The following is a 17,954-nucleotide window of genomic DNA, read 5'->3' as shown; positions in this document are numbered from 1 at the left end:
CCCTATGGTAGGGGAGGGGGAAGAGAGGTGGCTGCTAATGTGAGAGGAAAGGGACTTACCTGGCAGGGGAGATACCACCATGAGGTGGTTTTCGCTCCAGGTAGTTATGCTTGCCTAGTGGGGGGGATGCCCTTCTTCCTGGCCTTGGGTGACTTGGTGTAGTTGAGGGTGGCGACCTGCCCATTGCACTGCAGGCGGGTCCCCCTTCGAGAGTCTACTAAAGCTTCCCAATGCCAGGATCTCAGCTACACAATTTATAGCGATGGGGGATTGCTGCCGAGCTTTCCCTCTGGCTTGCTCCTGCAGTCTTTGGCTAGGGGCAAGTGAGACTAGGAGGCATCTGAACTCCAGGTTTGGGGCTTGCATGTATAATGCCAGTCATGGATTTGGGAGTATCTGAAGGCCCAGACTGAAGAGTCTGGGAGGGAGGATACTTGCTGGCGGTAGCGCCGCACAGATTCAAACGATTGACTCTGCTTAGTCGATAGAATTTGGAACTGATTTGGCCTGAGACCAAATTAAATCCAAAAAAAAGAAAAGGACCCTAGGGAAAGCAGCCGGCAGCCCACATGAGCAACTGGAGATGCTTTGCTCAGTGACTGGCTTCTAGATGGGGCCATCGTGTTTGGCAGGGACTTAGCCACCAGCAGCAGTGCTGCATTTCAGGGGGGCTTTTTGCTTAATGTTTGCAAAGTAGACACTGGCCCAGAAATAATTCCATCTGCTTCAAAAGCAGGGAGAGAGAGAGTGAGAAGGGAGGTGAAAGGGCTTTTTTTTTTTTTTTTACTTTTTAAACCATTATTACACAAATGTTAACAACAAAAAGGCAAAAGTGGAAACATGAGTAGCCCTCCCAGGGGCAGAGCATGAAACATGCCAGTGACAAAAACCCCATCTCACCAGAGATTGAAACCCCTTCCGCACCATACCCTTAGTGATTAGGCAGATAGGTCTGGTTGTCTGCCACCTTGCAGAGCGTCCCCTTGATTGCCCAGTGTAACACAAATGGGTGCACGCTTTGCTGCAGGGTGAATTTTCCAAATTCAAATGGCTGACGTGCCCAGATGAAAGAGTGGAAGAATTGGAGGGTGTGTCAGAGCTGGCCATTGCAAGATGATTTCTGCATTTTCTCAGGGTCTTGGCCTGGCCAGACAGATTAACTCCCCTCCGCTGCTCGCTGTGGGATAGAGAAGTCTTACGCAGTGCTGGAAAAGTCCAAGTCCAGCACACCAAAGAGGGCTCGGAGGGTAGCAAAGAGTGGCCGCAGCCAGGGACAGTACAGACGGGTGTGGGATAAAGTCTCCTTTCTCCTCCTTGCAGAGAGGCCAAGCCACCAACACCGCTAGGTCTGAGCATGAGAGAGACTGAGAGAGAATAAGTGCATGTGTGTGTGCACCAGGGATTGCACACAGCACACTGAGCAGTCTCAGGTTGCTTTAGAGCAGGGGTAGGCAAAAATGGCAGATCCGACCTGTGGCTGGACTCCATTTCCCAGCAGCCTCTGCTTGTGTCGCTGCGGCCAGTTTCTGTGGCGACCCCAGGAGCAGCAGAGCTGTGACAAGGGGCCCGGGTTTCCATGGAGACCAGCCCCAGCAGCATTGGCAGGGCACATGGCTGGCCAAGGAGCTACTCTGGGGCTGGGATTTTGCAGCGGTGACTGCATGGGCCAGAGTTGGGGCAGAGCTGCGATCTGCTGCCTGCAAGCCCCTGGCCAGGGTGTGTGGGCAGGGGGCCCTTGGCCAGGGTGTGTGGGCAGGGGATCCCAGCTGTAGCTCATGCCATCACCACCGCAAGATCCTGGCCCCGGCTGCGGCCCTGGAGCAGCTTCCTGCCCAGCCGTGCCCCCGCCAGTGCTGCTGCGGCCAGTCTCCATGGAAACCGCGGCCCCAGCCCTGCTGCTCCTGGGGTCTCCATGGGAACTGGTCACAGTGATGCAGGCGGGGGCTGCTGGGAAATGAGTCTGCCACGGTCCACATCTGGCCTGTGGGCCGGACTTTGCCCACCCCTGCTCTGGAGCCTGCCTTGCCTTCTTTAAACCAGCGGTTTCGAGCTTTTGCACCTTGCGTCCCACCAGCCATTTTGTAAAAAAAACCCTGGTCCCACCGTGATAAAAACAAAACCCCGCTTTCCCCAAGAAGTGTATTTTTATGTTTACATGCATTTTAGCATTATATAAATCATTCATGGAAATTTTTAAGGACATTTTGTCCCACCTACACGACTTTTGTGCCCCACCAGTGGGACACGTTGAGAAACACTGCTCTAAACCATCAAGAGACATTGCCTCTGTAGAGAGCAGTGACTCCTCCTGCACCAGTGTATATTGTGGGGTCCAGGGCATTCCTAATTAAACCATGCAAGGCTCTCTTAGAGCTCACCATGGCCCAGTTGCTGCCCACTGTGGAGCACCCACAAACACATGTACACACACATCTGCTCCTGTAAATGAAACATCCAGGGCTTGGTCATGCCATTGCGCAGTCCTTGCAGGGTCCCCATGTCCCATTCATAATGTACGCAGGCTCTGTATTCACTATCCATCTGCCTCCCCTGGTCCACCCCGTCTAGCCTTTCCCTTCCAGTGACTGTGTGGGAATGTCTCTGTGGCCCAGTTATCCATGCTGGATAACTCACAGGAAAAAAAATCATCTTCAAGCAAATAAACAGTGGGAGCAGCCAGCAGATGGAGCCTAAGGTGGTGTGGGCTGTTCCTATGAGAAAAAGGGAAGCGTTTACCAAAAGCACCTTCATTCATGTTTTCCTCGGCATCCAGAACACAGAAGCTTGCCAGGAGCTACCGCGTCTAGTTTAGGCTTAGGTACCAGCGATGCGCGTGGGATGGATATATAGGCAATATTTCTGTGATGCCTAGTGCAGAAGCAGTGGCAGCTGATAGTATCAGCAGGTAGACATTTGCTATGTCTATGAGAGTGGAGTGGAAAAAAGTATAGTTCCAGATCTGAACAGACACTCAGAACATTTCAGGTGCTCAGCTCTTGTCGACGGGAAGATCTACCGATGCCGCTGCATCTCGCTGGGCTGCACGCGCAGAAGGGGGTTCATTCTGCACTAGCCATCCCTGCTTGTCATCTCTGGGGTGAAGCACACGCTGTTGAAATGCTGTGTATGCATACAGTTAGTAAAACACAGAACCACATAGGCGAATGACCAAGAACAGTGCTGCATCCACAGCCGGCGATTTATCTAGTCAGGACACCGTTACGTGACCTTGGGCATGAATGGCACATGGCTACATCCATATGTGTTCCAGTGTTGGCGTGAGCTCAGTGTGACTACACAGATGAATAACTAGAGGCCCTTTATCCCAGGGTCTTAAAACCCATTATGGGCATCAGTTTATTAGTGCTCACCATAAACAAATATTATCAACTTAGTTTTATACAAGGGGAAACTGAGGCACAGGGATCCAAGTGACTTGATTGAGGCTGCGTGATGAGTAGGTAGCACAACAGGGGGTAGATCCGAGCGATCTTGGCTCTCACTATAGCCATTAGACCTCACGCCCCTGCTAAGAGCATCGTAAGAGCACTGAGTGCAGGGGAACGATGTCAGTTGAACCCCGCTGAGAGTCTGGGTCTTAGTCTTTCCAGATAATGCACACGCATCCCCAGGGTAATATTGTGCCTCCAGGTGCCCAGAGCAGATTCACAGCTGTGTTAGTCTGCACCATGGACCCGTATTTTATTTGACAGTTGTGTTTTCCGTTGTTTACATTAATAACTTTCTCCTTTGCCCATTCATCCCCCCCCCTTTCTCATCATAATTTTTCGGAAGGCGGAAGCAAGCGAGGGAAGGCTGAGTGAATTTCATGCATGCAGGGTTTTCCAGACTGCTGCTTTCGCCATTTGTATCTCAGAGATTAGATCTGAGATGGATCTTCTTTTGTCTGAGCTGTTTGACAAACTTAATGTGCAGCTACATAAATTATTCTCCCTCGAGGCAGTGGCAACGTTGGCCTGTCTCTGTGCCAGTGAAACAGTCGTATTTACCCGGAGTACTTCCCTACCAGACAGCATTCTCGGGCCCTATTTCTCTTCATGTGCTTGCATGTGCACGCACTCACGCACGCACACAATAGGCAAAGTGAACCTAGCACACACAACGCAACCTATATATAACACGTCTAGCACAAACATGCATTTGTTCATGCATATAGACAGCATTCAGAACATGTAAGGTGCATAGCATGCCTAGCACAGATGTGTCTTACACAGTGCATAAAGTACACAGTGCATACAGCATGCACACATTACATGTATGTTTTTTTGCACATCTATAGCTCCACATAAAACATAATAAAGCACAGATAAATCATACATTTGCATGGATGATGTAAACAGACATGAGTGCATAAGACTTGCCATTTACTGAGTCAGACCATAGGTCCATCTTCCCTGGTCTCCTGTGTCACACGGAGGCAGGGACTAGATGCTGAAGTGGAGAGTGAACAGGGTATGACCAAGGTTTTTTTCACTGTTCCTCTCTTGCTGGCAGCCTCCAGCATTTAAGGTCTAGGAAGTTGTGCTTCAGAGGCTGCATCCCTAACTCATGCTCAGTAGAAACTGATGTACCTTTCTTCCAAGAATTTGTGCAATCCCTTTTTGAATCTATCTGACATAGATACGTTACACAATACTTGTAATAAATAATGCCTATAGCATAGGGAAATACACAGCTGATAGATGATGTATATTCTTCCCAATCCACACACTTCAAATACATATCTATTTATAATCATAATAACACAATAGTTACATGCCATACATGTAACACACATGCACGCAGCATGCACACCTTCGACTGTATGCACATGATGTATTTTCATGGCAGCCGCATAGACACAGCGCACACACAAATTCATAGTCGAAGCCCAACAAATGTAGAGCATGAATACTTATTACATTAATCTGGGCTTGAGAAGAGCCCTGGATTTTTATTCCCCCAATCTGCAGTGCAGGCTGCTCCTCAAAGTCAGCTTGCTTTGGTTTCATTAGTTTGCTGGGAAAAGCAATGCATTACATATGTCATCTTGTGCTGCACAGCGTGTTTCTTTCCCTTTTCTTGAAGAAAAGAAAATAACCGTCCAAAAGAATTCATTTATCTTTAAGGACTTTATGCAGAGCAGGAGGGGCACTTAAACAAATGAATCTTATGAAAAACAGGGAAGCACAAATGAAAGTTCATCGATCTTGGGTTTTTATTGCAGTCGCGCGGGGTAACATGCACCAAGCCAACATTTCCAGCTGCTGCCAGTGGTTGCTGGACAAGTCCGATGAGATGTGTGGCCTTCCTTTATTTTTGACCATCTCTCCTCCACTTTTTCTGTCCTTACACAGCAGCGGGTGTTTAACCCTCTTTTTTCAGATGTCCCTGGGGTCGACACAAAGGACTGCACCATTGTAGATCAGGGTTTTTCTACTGACTGTGTTGAGTCTATTCAACCTTGCGCTGAGTCTGCTCAACTTGGTGCACACTTAGGCTGGTTTCAACCCGGCTTCTGTCTATGGGTCATGTTGGTATTGGCCATTTTACCAGTGCAAGTTAAACTAAGCAGATCAATTTAACACCATTGCCAGCGTCCACACACAAACATCACTCTGTTTTCACTAACCCAGTTTAGGTTGAATAAGGGCAATGTCTGTGACTAGATATGCATCTCAACTTGTTTTCTGCTGGAAGGAGCCATTGGGAAGATTGTCAGTCAGCACGAATTGGCAGTGTGTCATTAGTGTTGAAGGAGCGATGCTGATTTATACCAGCTGAGAATTTGGCTCAGCAGGTGTTAATGGCCAATTTCAGGCATTTCATTTCAAGCAAACCCAAAGTTTGAATGGAGCTCTCCCAAGACAGCCCGTTTTTCTTATGTTCTTTTCCATTATCAGAAACACGCAGTCCTATGATTCTTGCAAGCCAGGCAAATGAATTGCAGTTCAAGGAAACATTCAATATGGCAAGTGTGGGGGAAGGAACAGCTTGATAAACTGTGTTTGCAAAACAGCCTCCACAGGTTATATCATGGGTCTTATCACCAGCTCGTATAGTAGATCAGCAATTGAGAACAACCCGGAACATATGCTTTGGGGATTAGATATGAGGAGGCAACTAAATGGGAATCTGTATGTAATTCTAGATAAAGGAGCATGCAAACCCCAACATGGCTTGAATGCAGGGGCCGGGCTTCCTGAGAAGTTAGCTCTGTGGAGGTCTTCAAGCCACGTGGTTTGGCAGGCAGTCAAGGTGTTTGGAGCTTAACATTTTAAGTCTTCATTTCACGTGACCATGACATATTACTTTGTATTGCAAGAGTGTTAAGCTAAGGGTCTGTTGAGTTTTCCTTGGGTATTGTTTGGAAGTCTCTCACTTCCTACTCACGAGTGATGGATGGTGCCCAGCGGGGTCTTCCGTTGCTTGTTTCTGATCTTTGCTAAATTTTACAGTCAGGTTGATTTCTTGCTTCCTTCTGGCCTGTTCAGGTCAGCCTAGGTTTAAGCTTGCTTCTTGACTGTCCCAAGGCAGCAGAGCAAGACCCCTGGGTTCTCCAAGTTCACTGAGATCGCCACCTTCTCTGGGGTTACATTATAATTCTTAATATCCAGAAACTGCCAGCGTGGAGCAGAGGCTTAATCACTTTAAGCGAGGGAAGGAAGTTTGCAGCTTTATTTAGCACGGTAGAAAACCAGCTATCAATAAAAGACATATGACCTAATTTCCCAAGGTGCTGAGCAGCGGCGACTCCCTGTGCTGGCAGGAGCGAGGCAGGTGCTCCGTGCCTTAGGGAATCAGGGCAGCCGCTATTTTTACAGGATTTGCAGAGCCCATGCTGACCTCCTGTTGTTCAGATCCCCACCTTCCGGCCTTTAGCTTTGTACCTTGGTCTGCCACGCACCTTTTCCTTTGCATCTCTATGCCTGGTTGTATTTTAGTGTGGCAGCATTGCCGGCTCTGAAGGCTGCCTGCTGTCTGCAATACCCACGTTATACATCCTCTAGCCACAACAGCAGCACTCCCATAAGCCTGGTCCCCTTGGACTAGCTTGTTACTGCTCTGGGATGGGATTAATTACAGAGGAAAGAAAACAGGGAGAATCATGGGCCTTTTAGAGTTGGCTTGTAGGTGGCTTTGGAAAGTAACATCTTGCAAAGGCTCATTAAATTTAAACTTCCTTATCTGTCTCTCCAGCTGGCTTTGAACAGCTCCTTTCTCTTGTATTCTTAAGAAATGTTTTTGGATCATATATGTTACTAATAATGTTTAACTCCTTTCTTCCTGGATCTGGGGCAGTTCTTCCTGCCTAAGCCCTTTTTTCCGAAGAGAAGAGAACATTTCATTTGCCACCCACTAACACAGTTGTCACTTGGTATTTAGAAGAGTAGCCCTGATAACTCAGGCAGTTACCTCTTGCCATATTTTTGGATTGCGAAATGAATCAATGCATAACTGATTAACTGATGTGTAATTAGCGGGCGGTAAATACATACTGTAGTAAAGTGATTAACACTTCAACCGCTAGGAGCTCTGAGTGAGTTGTACAGGGTCTGTCCTCTGGCAGAACAAGGATTAAAACCAGTGGGAGCATTGCCGGTGTAAAGGCTACGTGAGACGAGAACAGGACGGTGAATACTGCAGTTGGAACAGCAGTAATTAGTTAATGACTCACACTGACTAGGTTCTAATTAGGTTATATGTACCAGATTTTTTATGATGTTTTTCTCTGTTACTAGGAATGCAACCATAGGCTCTAAAAAGTGTTCAAATATCTGATCTGGGTGCTCCAACTGCTTTGGAAATACATGCAAATCCGGCGTTTTCTTAGAAATCCAGACAGTAGTCATACATAACATGGGGTGCATATACACGTGCGCTTTAATGTGCACTAGCCTACTTTACTGCGCATGAAAGCATCGCATAAAAACAGTGGAATTATGCTAATGCTCGGTAAAATAAGCTACTGTGCCTTAAGTGTCACTTAAAAACCATGTGTATTCATTACTGCGCATTAAAGCTTCCTAATGCACATTTCTTTAGTACCTCATATTGAAGGTACTACATTTAATGTGCAGTAGAGAAAGTGTCTTAATGCATGTGTAGATGTGCCCATGATGGACAGCAACAGTAGGCATGAGGTAGAAGAGATGGCTGTAGCTTGCAGGGCCAACTGCAGTAAGACTCTTCCCTTTTGATCATTCATTTCCATGTAGACCTCACTGGACACATTTTTGCAAGCAATGTCTTGGTTAACTTGGATCTTGTGGCCTTAAAATGTATCCAGGATCTCTGCTTTGGGCTGGTGATGGATGAGCTATAGGATTTGGACACCTACAAAGCTTGTGGCACCTGGTGGCACAGTTAACCCTGGATGTTAGGTGAATCTCAGCATGGGCACGTTGTATGTGATCCAAAAGGGTTGCATGTGACTCCTGAGTGTTAACTAGCTAGTGAGTATTAGCATGTTTTATTCTGGTTTTGAAGGCACTTTTGAAATTATTCGTGTACATGCAAAAATTTTGGGAATACATCCTGACTTCAGTCTGCAAAGCACTTTAGGAATATCCATTAGACCTGTCTTGCTCAAGTATATGTATTGAACCTATTTGATGTCTACACATTTGGCATGGGTACCCAATACTGGTTGATTTGGAGTCTTACTGGGCCAGGAAGGGTGATGTGTCAAACTGCACATAAGTATCATCAATAAATAACTGGCATTGTTAAACTGATTTCAGCCAATACATGTCACACAATTCAGCATAAGGCAAAATGATCAAAAATACCAGTTCCATCTTTCAACATTGATGTGAATTGGAAAGGCATGTTCTTGATTGTGCATGACTTCAGCTTGCAGAGGTCTAGGTCCACCCCCTGTGATGAGATTTCCTTTAAGATTTCCTCCAGAACCTCCTGGGCAGCTAGAGATGGTGTCTTGATTTCAAGCAAGCCCTGAAGGTGTGCCAGTCTCACTCAGCACCTGGAGCGCTAACTCAGTAACTCGCTGTTCTATAGAGTGCTTCTAGCAGAGCACTAGGGTGCTCGCTACTGGTAATGGTAGTAAGGGCCCCGCTGCCAATCTTCAGGGCAGCTTCAGGGGAGCTCCTCACTAGCGTGGGGGTTCCTGGTGCCCTGGGAGGGCACACGGTTGGGTGCCAGAGAAGGCACAGCAGTTTGGCACTGGGAGGTGCTGCGTTTGGGGTGTTATGACCCCAGCCCAGTGTGGGCGATTATCGGGCCGAGCCTAGTGGGGTACAACGTTCAAGGGGACACTGACTCCAGTCCCATAGAAGGGGTCTGGAAGGCCAGGTAAGGCGGAGGCCACCTGAGCCTGATGGTAAGGAGCCCGAGTCTGGTGTAAGATCCAGAAGGAGGGTCAGGGGGCCAGGCACGGTTATGGCCACCTGAGTCCCATCCACGGGAAGTGCGGGAGATGAGGCCCCAGTGCGGGTAACTGCGGGTATCACGCAGAGATAGGCCCCAGTGCGGGCGGGCATGAGTGCAGGGGAGCGCGAGAAGCGCGAGCAAGGCCCCAGGGAGGGCGAGAGCATTGCGGTGAGCCCGAAGAAGGGGAGCGCAAGAAGCGTGAGCATAGGCCTGAGTGTGGGCGGGGAGCGCAAGAAGCGCAGGGCATAGCCCCAGGGAGGGCGAGAGCATTGCGGTGAGCCCCAGGGAGGGGGAGCGCACGAGTAGAAGCCTGGAGAAGGGCGAGCATGCGGCGAGTGTGAGGCGAGATAGGCCCCGGTTGGGGACGAGAGCGTGAGCGCGGCGAGACAGGCCCCAGTGCGGCACTGTCTGTACGGGAGAGGCCCCAGAAAGGGGGTGAACCTTATCGAGGAGGCCCCGATGGGGCGAGCATAGTGGGAGGCCCCGGGAGAGGGTGTGTACACCAGCTAGAGCCCAGTGAGGGCAAGTACCAGACTAGAGAGCCCAGTGAGGGCGAGCGTACGACTATAGCCCAGGGAGGGCCGGTACAGGATTGAGGAGCCCGGGGAGGGTGAGTGTATGACTATAGCCCAGTGAGGGCAAGTACCGGATTAAGGAGCCCGGTGAGGGCGGGCATACGATCAGAGGCCTTGGAGAGGGCCACTGAGGAAGAGTAGAGACACGATAACGTCCAGAACACCTGAGAGGCTTGCGTGGCTCCTTCCACCCCAATACCATGCTCTGACACCCATAGGGTTGGGGCACAAGAACTATTTGTAGAGGGCAGGGACCTGAAGGGCAAGAGCACCAGTCCAAGGGGCCAAGTGAAGGCAGCCTCCCATTAATATATTAGAACCACTGAAGTCATGGCGGGCAAGAACGAGGGTGCCAGACAGGCAACTTGGCACGGTAGGGGCGCCAGGAGCAATCACGGCCGCTTCTGGGTCCCCGTCCCGTAACAGTGCTCTTTTCTGAGTGCAGTGATCTCTTGAGCACCATGGGAAGGGCTGCTTGAAGGATAGGTGTGGAGATTCACCACCACTTGTGTCTTATCTGGAGATAGTCTCAGGTTCACCAGATCATCCTTCTGCCTAAGGAGCTGCCTCTGGATTCTCTCTATATTCTTCAAAGCCTTCATATCTGAGGACAGGAGTAAGGCCAACAGGAGGGGTTGCCCTTGGTAGCAAGATGATGGCATCATTGACTGATGAGTCCAACATAAGGCAGACATAAGACTTTCCATGGGTTGGAGGTCATCCCCATCTAGCTGGATTTGACCTAAATAATTTCCTAGTTGATTCATGTAAAATCGCACAAAAGACTTGGCATACGTCCCACACTTGAGGACCCCCAGGCCTTCTGCTTTGCTTTCCCAAGCCAGGAGATCTCCAAAGTATGGCCTGAAGGTAGGGGAGAGGTCCAGGCTTAGCTTAACATGTTGACTAGCCACTTTGGTGTCAGTCATCATGAATCTAGGATTTTCACTGTAGTTTATTTGTCTTCCCAGGCAACCAAAAGTAAGTCCAGGAGCATAGTATTTGTCTGTAAAACAAGGACAAGCTCATGTGTTATGTTGTTTGAGTGCAGGCTCTGTTCCCCATCTGCTGCACAGCCCATCCCTGAGTGAAGAAAGGAAGCTGGCTTGAAGTTTTATTAATCAGCATTCAAAAATTTCCAGTGAAAGAAAAGCTCAGCACGTAGACTAGCATCATCCATGATGTGGAGAGTGCCGGTTATTGGCTAGGAGTCAAAACTGTATAAGTGGTCATTTAGGAATCTAGGCATTGCCCTAAATCAGGGGTGGGCAAAATGTGGCCCGGGGGCCGGATGCGGCCCACCAGGCCATTCTATCCGGCCCGTGGGGCCCCTAAAATATTTACAAAATTAGTATTTATCTGCCCACGGGCTGCCTGTCATGCAGCCCTCGATGGCTTGCCCCCTGCCAAAAATAATTGCCCGTCCCTGCCCTAAATGGACCTGGAGTCCATTTACTTCTGTGTCGGACAGTGGCCAAAGGTAGGAATCCCTTGACCCATCACTGAAACAGCAGCACTCTGGAAACAGGATGGAGTCAGTGGCACATATGGGTCTTTGACCAAAACAAGTCTGTAAAAGCCCTTTGATTCCCCATTTTCTGACAGAGCACAGAGCCTCTCACCATTTTTTTTGACAGGCCTCACGTGAAAGACTAGGATACCTTACAGAATTAAATTGACCTACTTCCGAGGGATGAATTGTCAAGTTCCTCCTGGCAAACTTTGAACGTGCAACTCGAGGGAATTAGGATAATTCAACTCAGATGTGTGCATCAGACAGCTGTTCTTTCTGGAGTGGGTTGAGGCTGCTTAAAACGGTTTTGAATATCACAGATATAGAGCTCTCAGGAGGAATTACAGGAGAGTATGAAATTATAGGGAGAGAAGGCACAGGCTATGGGACTCCTCACCGAGCTAGAGCTGATGGACCACAGGCTCACTGCTGCTGTTAAAGATCAACCATCCTGAACTCTACAGAAGTGTGTGCTCACTTTGGGGGGAACTCTATATAAGTGCGTTGGTCCTGCCTGACAACGGTGCAACATTTGCTGCCGTGTAGAAAGCCAGAGCAACTTCTTCCCCCCTCCCTCTGAAGCTCATAATTACAAGAAGCTTTTGTACATATTCAGCTGAGGAGGTGGCAGGGTTACCATTCTGCATGTTGCGCATTGAGCACTCATCCTTGGTTAATGTGCTATTACTAGCAAAAAACTTGAGAGGGCACCTGGTGGACCAGTCGTGTCAGAACAGTGCAAATGGCGATTTTTTTAGCTGTGTGCAAGCACACACGTAATGAAAGTTTCACAATAAAATGAAACTTGGTGGAACAACTGGCTGCGGTAAAAATAGAGCATGTCGGAAGTGGTCTAATTTGCCACGATAAATCAAAAACTACCACAATAAAAAAAGTCAACGTGTATCTTCCCACCTGACTAACCTAGCAAAACAGTGATTTTTAGGGTCGTTTGGGAACGTGCTATTACTAGTAATAGTAAAAAACGTGAGAGGGCACCTGGTGGACCAATCGTGTAAGAACAGTATGCGTCGGGTACAAGCGCCCCGGGTGCTGTCAGACTGAGGTTTCCCATGACAAAAAACCCTACTGGTGAACAGGTAGCAGGGAGCTTAACTGGTAGGATCTAACCCATCGCCTTTGAATTGGGCCCATGGTGGTTTGTTAGTCATTGTTCATGGGATGATAAGCACAAAACAGTTCTGTAAAAAACAAATGCACAGTCTCTCATAACACCTCCCCCCCCACCCAAACCGACTTGTAGTAAGCCAGGTTATATTCTCCAACGAGAGAGGGGAATCCAAATTGGAACTCAGTTATCGAATCTTTAGCAAAGCAGTGGATTAAGAAACAAGAAGTCTCATTTATAGGTCTTCACTGCTGCAAGGACAAATGTTTAGTCATATCTCCCTTGGCAAAGTCCTGGTAAGTACCTGGTTCAAAAGGATAAAGAGCTTGACTTGGATTTCAGCACGTATTTCTCCAACATCAAGATGGAATATTTTATTCCCCACATCATGAATCCTTGGGCCAATTTTCTAAATAAGCTAATGTCTAATAAGTATCTTCTATAATGTAAAAGCAGATGCAGGAGTGAACATGCCCATGCTACACAAGTAATAGTTGAGGGATATGTGCATATACTGTACAGTTATATGCATCAAGGTATAGACTTATATGACGAACCCACTGAATAGGTTGTCTCCTGGATTTGAACCTGGGGCAACATTAGATCAGTAATAAGATGTTTATTTCATAACACCTTTGAGCAAGATGAAGGCATTTTTACCTAGTTCAACAATGTTCACAAACATTTTCACCTTCCAACAAAGAAGTAGTTGTTGAAAAAAATGAAGAAAACTGTTTGTTATGCCAGAGGAAAATGCACTCTCAGTTTTCCCTTTGCCTCCTTTTTTCCAGTAGCAAAAAATATATGTTTTTGAGGAAAGAAGTAAGAGAAAATTAGGTCCTTTTCTACTGAAAAAAAAATATTTTTGTAAAAGAAAATGAACCAAAATGATTTATTTTTGGGGAAACTCTGTGTTTGGGTGAGAAGCCATTTTTCATCAGCAGGAAATTAGGAAAGATGCTAAGTAGCTTGGTCTGGTACCATCACGTCTACAGTCCAAAGTTTGACTTCCTGGTATTTAGCTTAGGAGAAATCTGCTTCTTCCCCAGACCTGAGGAAAAGGGCCAACAGCTTCTTTAATATCTCTCCAAACTACACAGTAGGTCCAATAAAAGATTTTGCCAAACGAAGCCTGCTTCAAGAAATACAAGTAAACCCATTAGCTGCTGCTGGTTTCATTGATTTCATAGACACCAGGGCTGGAAGGGACCTCGGCAGATCATCGAGTCCAACCCCCCACCCCAGGGGCAGGAAGTCAGCTGGGGTCATAGGATCCCAGCAAGATAAATAGTGGCAGGTGGTGGTGGCATGCTGTTGTGCTGTAGTGGATGGGTATACCGTATATACTCTACTAGTGTATCACAGTCACGTGAACACACACACAGTTTTGCAGGTGCAGTTGCATGCAGGTATTAAAAAAATCAAATGTTCATGTTGTGTTTGGCTGCCTCTGTGCCTGCTTGCTGTACAGCCCCGTTTGAGTTCCCCTATTTCATCCGGGCTGGCCTGGAGCTATGTAGATGGCAAGCAAACAAAAGTCAGCTTCTCTCCATGCTCCATCAGGCCGTGAAGCTGGTCTCCCTCTCCTGGAACAGCATGTGAGGCAGTTGCCTTTCTCTGCTCTGTGTCGAGTGTTAGAGATGCTATGGGGAAAACAGAAAAATGCTCTTTTTTGGAGAGGGAGTGTGCAGCAGGGTGTTTGTGCATTCAGGCTTCTTGGCACACTAGCTGATCCTTCGACTGGTCCCTGCAGTCGGCTACAGCAGGGTTTTCAGAGGCTCCCCCATAGGCGGAGAGGCCCCTGACTCTCTTCAGCCTCTTTGCAAACCCCAGCAATTGCCCTGAGCTGCGAGGCCCACACCCCAAGGACAGGTTGACTTTCCTAATAGTCACTCTGTAATAAACCTAATCCTGCAAACCCACGTGCCCTCAGGGGTGCTCAGCCAGTTCTGCGTGAGCAGGGGCTGAACGTGAAGGCTGAGACCTTTGCACAGGATGTTCCTCACCCCAGCGAAACAGCTGGGAGCACGTATATGTGAAGAGGCTCCAGTTCATGTACTGTCCTCATGCCAGTAAGAAGCCTCACTACCCAGCCCCTACTGCCTCCCAGCCAAGCCTCTGCCCAGCTGTCTAGTAGGGTAATGGGCCCCTCGCAGTGTCCTCTGGACACAAAAGCATTTCCTTCCACTCATGCCAACACAGACAGCTCTCCATGCCAGTACTGCATAGGTCCCAGCCTTGGGCTGGTAAAACAGCTACCCTCTGCTGAGACTGAGCACCCAGTCCATCCTTCCTGGGTCGCCGCTGGGCATGGCAGGTTAGACACCACTTGTAGGCGCTGCACCCACAGGGGCACATGTCAAATAGCCAGGAGAAAAGGGGATGTGGGAATTAGCACCTCTAAGGATGGTGAGGATGTAGCACTCTGCAGGGCTGTGGCTTGGAGCCTGTTTGTCCCCAAGAGCTGGGAGAGTCCTTCCCAAGCCTAAGGCCAAAGTGCTCAGCTCAAGGCAGTGGCACTGTGTCCCCTGCCGCTGTTCTTTGGGGAACGAGTGCTGCAACTGGAGACAGGGGAGACCGTGGCTGGCCCGCAGCAATGGGCGCTACCTCCTCTCCTGTCCCCATGGCTGGCTGGCGGGAGGTGGAGAGCATGTGGCTCTTGTCACTTGTGTCTGCTCTCAGATGATCCCCTTGGATCCCCCCGTGCTGCACTGTGGCCCTTGCCCTTGGCTCCAGCAAGACCGTGCAGCCGTCCTTAGAGGAATCTCTGCCGCAGAGCTGATGGAGACTCCCCAGCCTTCGCTCCCAGTTGCTGTTGTCTCTAGCTGGTCGGCGGCTCGCTCTTTCTCAGGACCACCGTGGATCCCTGCTCAGGCTCACAGATAAGCCATTGCTCCTTCCTGCCTTGTGAAGCTAGCGGCTGTTTATTTGTAACCAGCCTGGGGCAGGTTAACCAGTGAGGAATGAGAGCAGGAAGGAGAACAGCCTTGATTTACAGGCCCCTGTTGAGTCGGCTCCCAGGTGCTTAGCGATGAGCTCATTAAATGCAGCTGTTTTTATCTGTCTCTTGTGCACGACCTCGAGCGGCTGCATGGGCTCCGCTGCTCAGGGAGGATTCAGAGGGCTGGGAGCGCTGATCCTTCCTAGGCCTTGGGGCACTTGTGGCTGCAAATCCAGGCCACTCATTGTACCTGGGCAGGAGGCAAAGAGTGGGCCAGTATTGCATGCTCTTATTGAGGGTGGGCTGGGGTGGGGAGATGGCGGAGACGGGGACTGAGTGACCACCACTGGACTGAGGTCCAACAACACTGGGCGGGATTTTTCAAGGGTGTCAGCACATCTCCAAAGAGTAATGGGCCAGTGCTTAGGGCGGTGCTCCTCCACCTTGCTAGACTTGCAGCACTCCTTGGCAGACTCAGTAAACTAGAGGCACCCGCAGAAAATGCCAGCTCTTCGCTTTCATCCCTTTTGTGACTCCAGGAAAATAGTAGAGCAATTGTTGTCTTGTGCACAGGACTCAGAGGGACCATGACAGGTCACAGTGGTTTTAACACTGTGGATGCCTGTTGTGAAATCTCTGGTTTTGTCTCGTGAACCAAGTTAGTGGCACCCTGGTTGAGAATCACTGGCTTTTGGCACCAGTCCTGAGAGAGCTAGGGTCTTTCTCTCTAGACTTCTTTAGGTCCAAGGCATGAAGGCCAGACCCATAACAATATCTAGGTGCTTTGCTTCCATGCAAATCCACGTGAGTTTGGTGGCCGGAGACCTTTAAAAATGTGGCCCCAGTTGATTTTGCTGGTTAAGTCCCATTTTCAAAAGTATCCTAGGTAGCAAAAGCCAAGGGGGCTGGCTCAGCTCCTTCTCAAAATGGGGCTGGGGCTCCTGAGTCACTGAGGCTGGGCAATGCTGAGCAAAGCAGAGCCTAAACCCCTTTAAAAGGCTGGGCCTTAGTCTCTCTGACCCCGGTCCTCAAGGGTACTGAGGCACCGGTGGGATTGGACACCTCCACGGGTTTGAGGTTGTCTTGCAGGAGGACTCAGGGGAGAGGTGTATGCAGGGCTGGAGCTGTTGACTGGGTGGCAGCACCGATGTAGCTGGAGTGACAGCATCTGTGGTTGACACTGGACTGTCTGCTGAACATGTCTCCTCCTCAGATCACTTCACCTCTTCGTCCTCCCTCTTGTGAGGCGAGGGCTGTTCAAGAAGAATGGTTGCTCAAGGGAACGATCCTCAGTGCACAAGCTAAGTCTATTCCATCTCAGAGGAAAGGCAGCAAGAGGACACAGCAGACCCCCTGGCTCTCCAGAGACCTAGCTGACCTCCTGAGGCTAAAAAGAAAAGCCTACAAAGGATGGGGGACAGGATTAATCTCCAAGGAGGATTATTCTGCACTGGTCCGGTCCCGCAGGGAGCAAACCAGGAAAGCCAAGGCTGCGACTGAACTCCAACTAGCTTTGAGTATCAAAGACAATATAAAGTCCTTTTTCAGATATGTGGGAGCCGGAGGAAAAGCAAGGGCAACATTGGTCCCCTGCTGAACCAGGTGGGGCAACTGACAACTGATGTCCAGGAAAAAGCCAACCTATTAAATGGGTACTTTACATCAGTCTTTCATCAGTCTCATGGGACACCCATGCCTGCTACAGGACAGGGAGGTCCGGGTGAGGGAGATCCCCTGCCCCCCATCAATGCTGACCTCGTGAAGGAACACCTTGAGAAGCTGGATACCTTCAAATCAGCCGGCCCTGACAGTCTACACCCCAGGGTACTCAAGGAGCTGGCGAGCATCATAGCCCAGCCCCTGGCACCGATCTTTGAAATCTCTTGGTGCTCTGGTGTAGTGCCTGAAGACTGGAAGAAGGCCAATATGGTGCCGATCTTCAAGAAAGGGAGGAAAGTGGATCCGGCTAACTATAGACTATAGGCCTATCAGCTTGACTTCTATCCTGGGGAAGATCTTAAAAAAGTTTATTAAAGAGGCCATCCTTAATGGACTGGCCAATGCCAACATCCTAAGGGATAGCCAGCGCAGGTTTGTTGCTGGTAGGTCTTGCTTGAACAATCTCATTTCCTTCAACGACCAGGTGACCTATCACCTGGACAAGGGAGAAGAGATTGATGTCATATATCTTGACTTCAGAAAAGCCTTCCATCTGGTATCCCACGATCACCTCTTGGCAAAACTGGCCAATTGTGGCCTTGGGTCCACCACGATCCGCTGGCTGGGAAATTGGCTCTGTGGTCGGACCCAGAGGGTTGTGATTGATGGCGGTCACTCATCGTGGTGCCCTGTGACCAGTGGGGTCCCTCAAGGCTCTGTCCTGGGACCCATACTGTTCAACAT

The 17,954-nt window shown here is 49.1% G+C and overlaps 1 protein-coding gene across 1 annotated transcript in view; it reads left to right on the top strand.

Annotated features, from left to right (window-relative positions):
• The window catches only part of PLXNA4 (plexin A4), a 506,929-nt gene that overhangs the window by 256,296 nt on the left and 232,679 nt on the right, over positions 1-17,954 (top strand). The gene's annotated exons all lie outside the window — the stretch shown is intronic.

This window comes from Crocodylus porosus, unplaced genomic scaffold (assembly GCF_001723895.1).
Source record: "Crocodylus porosus isolate Cpor-Errol unplaced genomic scaffold, CroPor_comp1, whole genome shotgun sequence".
Classification (NCBI taxonomy): domain Eukaryota; kingdom Metazoa; phylum Chordata; order Crocodylia; family Crocodylidae; genus Crocodylus; species Crocodylus porosus.
Note: the sequence above shows the minus strand (reverse complement) of the source record. Positions and strands in the feature narration are given on the sequence as shown.